The 7,756-nt window shown below is 32.6% G+C and overlaps 1 long non-coding RNA gene and 1 other non-coding gene across 2 annotated transcripts; one reads left to right on the top strand and one right to left on the bottom strand.

Moving 5' to 3' along the window:
• On the top strand, positions 1–2,661 carry LOC8284830. Its single transcript, XR_003078285.2, has 3 exons — positions 1–901; positions 1,065–1,149; positions 2,417–2,661. It is a non-coding gene; the product is annotated as an uncharacterized LOC8284830 (transcript).
• LOC112533962 lies at positions 2,129–3,344 on the bottom strand. The gene is made up of 2 exons (XR_003078286.2): positions 3,280–3,344; positions 2,129–2,607 (listed from the first exon to the last, which is right to left on the bottom strand). It is a non-coding gene; the product is annotated as an uncharacterized LOC112533962 (long non-coding RNA).
• Positions 3,345–7,756: the final 4,412 nt, after the last annotated feature.

Genomic DNA, 7,756 nt, shown 5'->3' with positions numbered 1-7,756 from the left:
TCTAGAAAAGGAAAAAAAAAAAAAGAACAATCTAGAGGTTGGGAGAATTCTAGAAAGAAATTATAGGTAGCTTAGTCAAGAAGAATCATATTAAAAAGTATAATTATTTATATCTTATATCATATGTCTCATAGTTCAATATGTGTATATATATTTTAATTTATTTTCATCCTTTAAATGTGAATATGATTTATATGTGTTCGAGAATACTTGCTGCCCACCATGTGTGACCGATTCTTGGGTATATACTACTATGAGGACGAATAATATGTACTACCAGTTTTCACACTACTGCACAACACAATTTACTTTTAGGAAAATGCTAAACATCTATGTACACATTTAAAGAGCCGACCTCCTTCAATAGACTTTTGCCAAATCGGCTCATTTTCTTCTTTCTTTCTTTCCTTCTTTTTTTTTTTTTAATTTTTAATTTTTTCCCTTTTATTATTATGATAAAAATTGAAAGATCTGGAGAAAGGGGCTAACCTTGCAAAAAAACCCAGTTTTTTTTTAAAAAAATAAACAAAACCAAGATTTTCCTCGCAGAGAGCATGCTAAATTTACTCTACAGGGAGACTGAGTTAGTAAGCGAGGGAGACCATCGGATTGAGATCAAAGAAAGCCGTCGTTACGCCCCGGCAGGAAATTATGATCGCGTGATCGAAATTCCAATATCTGGCCACCTGAATATTCCTGCAACATACTTTCACGATCGCAGTATTCTGTCAGGAAGGGCTACTGTCTTGAAGATCTTTATTAATGGAGATGATAGTGGAGAAGTCTTGAACCCACAACATTTTGTTCACTTCTCAAGACTCATATTCAGTGTTGAACCCGACACTGGTTGCTTGGTTATTAGAGGAGTGAGAGCTAGACTGACGGATTTCGGCAGGCTCAGGTTATTTCTCTCCACCATATGATTCTTTACTTGTTCTTTAATCTTTCTTTTTTCTTTACTATTACGATTCTTTTGAGATTGATTGAGATAGCCTGTACTATATTTGTATTTGTTTTCTCATTTTTGTGTTTTTGCCTGCGTATTTTTCTTTTAATATATCTAGGGGCTTGGGATGGCTTCTTAGAAGATATTCCCAAGGAAGGCAGGATGAAAAGATCATATGACTTATGATCATTACTGAACCCCGGGTATATTCATTCTTTTCCAACTTTTTTTCTTACAGTGAAAATCTAAAGATACTATTCCCTAACGTATGCAAGAGACTTGTATATTTCGTTAAGCCTATAGACACATAGTACTAATTGTTTGAAGTTTTTGAGGGACAGATGGATTGATTCAATTCTATATCTATGTTCTTTTTAATGGTTTTTTTTTTTCCCCTTCTTTTCAGAAGTGTGTTTTATTAATGGTTAATACTAGTTGATATCATCATCATGATGGGTTCCTGGCAGGAGGGTTCAAGGATCTTAATTAGTTGGCATTTTGAAACAATTATAAGGATATCATCTGCAGTAGTTTGCTATCGGTCCATTAACTTGTTTAGCCGATAGGGCACCAATCTACAAGACAAGAAATCTCTTATACGAGCGCTTGTGTCGCATTCATAATTATTCATGAAATACCAATCGGAAAATGTAAGACTTTTAATCTCTCCGATTCATGTAAAATGCATAAGGAGAAACTTCATCTGTTTTAATCTATTATATTAGTAACCATTTATATATATATAAATTATTTTATCATATTACACTAAACCACGAGAAAGAAGTTCTTTTTTCAGAGATTATAAATCTTTATTACAAATATAAAACCCACAAGACTTCACACAATCCCTTTAGCTTCCAATTGTTAGTGACTTAAAAAAGGTAGGATCAGTCCGGGTACTGATTTTCTTTTCTTTTTTCCTTTTTCTTTGATTTGTTTTACGAGAATTCATATGAGAAACCAAAAGGTGAGATTTCGGATAGTGATAGAGATGATGATGAATAGTAATGGCTGGTAGTGCAGAAATGTGGAAATAGAAAAATGGAAGAAAGAGAGAGATTGGTAGAAATGGGCTTTTATGGATAAATCTAATACTTTAGCTTACAGGAAATTTCTTGGATAAGCTTTTAAATTCTTAGTTGGTTAATAGACAATTTAATAGAATAAATATTTAATCCAATATGATAAACTAATGAAAAATTAAAATATGTTTTTTAAATATCAGAAACCTATTAGTATGATAGGTTACAATGGAGGAGGTAAATAGTAATTACTGTATCTATTATACACAATCCACAGCTGGCCAGCAGAAAGGTTATTCAGCTTTCATAGTACAGGAATTTTTATCCTTACTTTTCATCCATGCTCACTCTAAAACATAGCCGCGCTTCTGTTATTTATTCTTGATTCCTGTTCCTCAAATTTTGTCTTCATTGTATTAAGAGATGCCTTGCTTTTTTCACTTCGCAGGCCTTCTTTTTGCAGAACCTGAGTTGAAATTAGCACCTCTATCTTGGGGGATTCTGCGCTTGTGCTTATGATACTATATTGTTGTTCCCTGAATCTTTTGAACTCATATTGTTGTGCTCTTTTGAATATTATGTCATGCTTTGGTTATATGAAAGACTTATATACTTGGTGTCTAATTTTTCTCCTTGTACCTGCAAAACATATCTATTTTACATTAGTTCGCAATATGTTGATTAAATTTTTTAGTACTTGTAAGAATTCTTGTTTGGCTAACGTTTAGCCTGTTCCATGACCCTTGTTCGGGTTATTAGCTAAGAAAATTCCGTAGAATGTATTTTTAGGAAGCTATAGTGACCCTTTTCCTCCATTTTTCTGAAAATAGTTGGGACAGTCTGAGAGAGATGACATTTAAAGGGCTTTAACTGTGGAAAAGTGGCACGGCTGGTCCAAACTCAAGAATTGATTTTCATACAAATTCTTGAGAGAGAGAGAGAGAGAGAGAGAGAGAGAGAGAGAGAGAAGCAATCGTCTAAATATTTCTTAGATTTTAAGCTATTCATAATTAGATTGTGATAATATCGATCCGTCACCTTCGGACCGAGCTGGTCATTACTCGGGATGTTCATAAAAGTTTTCTCGATTGAGTCAGGAACTGAACAAAATGCCTTTACTTGGACATAATTACTCAGCAATAACAATATCTGCATACACATAAATATATATCCGACAATTTTAGTCTTGTTTTTCTTTGATAACGGAAAGCAAAAACACTAAACACATTTACAAGATCAAATTGACACACATCAACAAGGTAGGGCAGACAATCAGATGAGTAGATATAAGTATTTTGCAGAGCAACTCACCCTCTACGAACAAAGTGCCAGACTATAATAAGACCCAGCTTAAAGAACTCCCAATACACCTGCGAGATCAGCACACACAAAAATATATAAGAGTTGACTGGCAGATTGAATCTTAGATCAGCGATTTGATACAACAACATGCAAAATTTGATATCATGTTAACTAGAAAGATTCTAGCTTGTCTGTCACAATATAAACTCAAATAGAAAATGAATTTTTATAATTTTTATATCATTATTAATTTTGTATTGATCATAAAATTTTAATTTATTTCATTTCATTTAATAATTTTATCAATTAATAAGAGATTGACATATATTAAATTTCTCTCTTAATTATGTTTTTATTGACTTTTTTTTACGATTTATTTACAAAGAGAGTCAATTATTGAACTATTAAAGTTAAATGATTGATTATAAAAATAATTAATTAAAAATATTAAAATTAAATTACTAAAATAAAATTTATAATTAAGGAGAAATTAAATATAAAATTGAGTAATTATTTAAATAATTAGTCCGACTTATTAACTCATTACTAAGTAGTCCTATAAAATTTGGGATGAGTATATGCAAGTTACTAAAGTAAACATCTGTCAGGTTTGAGAGTGGGGAGAGGTATAGTCAGAAGGATAGGGAGAGAGAGTTGGAATACAGAGTAATACCTGTAGCTACAACTTCGACTAAACACGGTCATCACAGGGAATTGAACGACAGGCTTGTAAAATCACACCTGTGTAAGCAATTAACACAAAAGCTGTAACATAAATATAAGCCCGCCGCATGTACACTTTCAGCATATCAGGCTTGAGTAGCTGCTGTTCCTGCTCCTGGAGGATGTTCGAATTCTGTTGGTCGCTTGATCCCTCAGGCTTCAATTGGTTGTGCTGAGCCAAAGTGATTTTGTAAAAAAGAAAGCTCTCTTCTACCAAGTTCTGCTCATATGCAAACTTTGTTCCCGCCCATTTTGTGACGGTGCTGGAAAATGTCAGGCAAAAGATAACAGCAACAAGCAACGATAGAGAAAATGGAATCCACCGTATATTGCAGGAGATGGATGAGGGTTTAGAAATAGACAGGAGAATCGCAACTTGAAACAGAATGTAGAAGATGGCTAGTTGCGTCGATCTTGTTTCAAGATATCTTACTCTTTTCTCTTGCTTTTCATTGATGGACCTCATAGCCTTAACGCTGTCCTTAAGTTCAGCTACTGTAGAATCCATCTCTACTATTTAACAGTGTCCTGCTAAACTCGGCACCTAAAATTGAATACAAACACATAAATTGAATTACTAATTGACAACTTTTTTCTTTCCCTCCTCAGGCTACGGAAAAACGGCACACTCCTATCCTACTGATTTGGTAACGAGGGAGGTGGATAAATACAAAAATTTATCCTGTCTATTTGGACCCTTAAACTCATCATATATATATATATATATATTCCATGCATCATGAAAGATTAATGCTTTTTTTCATGACAAATAGATTTTATTAATAATCAAGTTGGAGCCAATGGGTCGATAATAAAAATATTGTTAATAGCTTAACTTGTCTCTATTATTACTAGATCAATAGTAAGTTACAAGTTTATAATTCTGTTTTTGTATATATGATTGATTATATCAACAAATTCAAGGAAAAAAAGAAGAAGAGAACTCCCTAAGTTTAATTAATTGGCTGAATGAAACAATTGTTAATTATTTGCTCAGGAAAAGAAAAAGAAAAAAAAATTTGCACTTATCTACTGCAATCCTGTTGACTATGTTATAGGTTATTATATATTTATCAATCATTGAATTGGCGCAAGTGTAACCACACATTTTCCGGCGTGACTACTGGTTTAATACCTGTCGCTAGTAGAGAACTTCCTTATTCTTGCCGCCATCACGCTGCTTGTTTGGTTATCTAACCTTTTATTGTTTTGTCTGGAAAATGAATATTTTAAACTTTTAGGACCTTTCATGTTTGCGTCCACGACTTTTAATATACTGCACAGATGCTATCTATGGTGGACATTTGCGATTCCACAGTGCTTACTTACTGCGAAAGTTCAGGAAATTGAAGGTGACTTGCAAGAAATCTTAAGTTAGAAAGAAGAGATAATCATATTTTAACAAGAAACAGTGATATACTGATATAGATTGATTTTTCTTGTTCTTTCTTGGGATCATCATGTTGCTGTCATCCTTGCAAATTTTACTCTCAAATGATCTTAAAGAAGCAAAGCTACTGTCCGAAGATATACAACTGCTCTCTGCTGTTGAAAAAGATATCAATGACGGTCAGCCTTCAGGTGTCCATGAAGTCTATGATGTATTGTGATATATATTTTAACAAACGGCGAGAGTGGCATCAGTGGTAGCTACTTTTGCTCGGCATAGTAGGAATCTGTCACTGCAACACTGATCTCAGAGCTAAGTGAAAGAATTCAATCAAAAACATGATAAGATGGTTTTATAGGGCTATAATTTGGATTAACACTTTTGTAACTTTATAAAACCACTTCACCCGCTAGGTTATCAAGCCGATGAGTCTTGTTATGTATTGATGTGGTATATGTTTGCTTTTAAACTATTCTGGTGCATTAATTTCTTATCTCTTAATGCAGAAGTTGGAATTGAGCTCTTATGATGTTTCTGCTGTTAACTTATAAAACTTTCCAAAAAAATATTAAAAATTTAAATTAAAAAAATTATTCTTCAAACTTGATATATATCACCGCTTATTCAATAAATTCACCGAGCGATTTTTCACTTATATAATAGTTGAAAAATTCCTATCAAACAAATAAAATTGAGCATTTATAAAGCCAATTTGTGTGTATCAAAATTTAAATTTTTGAACAGTCTAATTAAAATTTTAGTTGATTAAAGAATCCTGCTATCTAATTAGACACCTATCACCCAAATCAATTTATAAATGATATGAAAATAAATAGAAATTAAAAGTATGACTTTGTCTTCACGCAGTCTCTTTCAATTGTGTAGGTGCTTAAAGGATAATATATATATGATTGTCTTTACAGAAGTGTTCAGATAAAATCGTCTCTTTGCTTGTCTCTTGTTATAGCAACGTATATAAAACAGTTTTAGCTGTTTTCTCCTTAATTATATTTCTTGTATGAACGTATTTAAAAACTTGGGTTGCTGAAATAGGGGATCTCAACTTGGTCATTCTCCTTATTTATAGCTCAATGTATATATATATATATATATATATATATATAACCCAAAATTGGACCACCATAAACTAATTAAGTGACTACAAGGGCAATATACATTATTGCTTGATAAATAATATTTCCTTGTCAGTTGCCACATAAGCTAAGATTCCTCAACAATATCCAATAGACATTATCAAGGGTTAGAAATTGTTTTCTTCTTTGTCAAAATATTTATTTGCAATTTTTATTGTTGGTATATTGTATCTTCATCCATGGCAACTTGATATAACCTTCTCAACTACAGTATATGAATCTTTCATGCTAACTAAAGTTGATGTTTGCTTGTTTCAAAACAGTCAATGTTTGTTAATTGGTCTCTTAGTTGTAATTCATCTACTGTTAAAAAAATTTAAATTAAAAAAATACTAATAATAACATCATATAATAATATTATCAAATTATACAAACCTTAAACACATAGCCTAATATCCAGATGGAAAGGTAAAGATCACATTCAACAGAAAGTCAACTTTCTCTAGATTTTCTGATGATGGTTCTTCAACCTCGACCATAGATATTGGAAGGGTATCCAAAATTCCTTCTGTTATCTATGCTCCTTACAAAGAACCAATTCCATCTCAAACTCAACCCAGATTTTTAACATCTGATGTTCCAAATACACTTCAGAATGTTGATTACCAAAGCAACATCCCTAGACCAGTCTATACTGATCCAAAGAAAGATGACGAAGATATAGAGATAACCTCTACCCCATCTTCACCATCACCATCAGCCATTACCCAAAACCTTGAAGCAGAGATCAACATGATTTCAAAAGAGTTTGAAATTGATAAAAAACTCTTGCATGAAGATTTCTATTCAAAGAAAAACCATCTTAAGAAACTTTGGTTTTTTAAGAATTTTTTAAAAGAAAAAGATAGTATTCAGGAAAAATACTATCAATTTTGCATTCAAAACAAAGCCCAAATCAAATTTTTTGATTGGTTTCAAATTTACTGCAAAGAAAATGGTATCCTTTATCCCTTTAAGGATAAGTCCATTAGTCCTGTCACAGTAAGGAACAAAGCCCCTGAGTGGAAGGTAGGAGAAAACCTAACTGTCCAGTCTGAACATCCTCCCCTTAGGAAGATAACCATTCCTTATGGAGAGAGTGAGATAGAGGCAACACCTTACAAACTGGTAGGCGAAGACCTTGAAAAGAATGTCAAGAACATTGTTCAACAGAACAATTATTCGAACACCTGCCTAAACACTATAGGAAAGCAACTGGTTAGAATAGAAAACCAGATTC

The sequence above is a fragment of the Ricinus communis genome, chromosome 3 (assembly GCF_019578655.1).
Source record: "Ricinus communis isolate WT05 ecotype wild-type chromosome 3, ASM1957865v1, whole genome shotgun sequence".
NCBI lineage: Eukaryota > Viridiplantae > Streptophyta > Magnoliopsida > Malpighiales > Euphorbiaceae > Ricinus > Ricinus communis.
The sequence above is the reverse complement of the archived record's forward strand: the minus strand, read 5'-3'. Positions and strand labels throughout refer to the sequence as shown.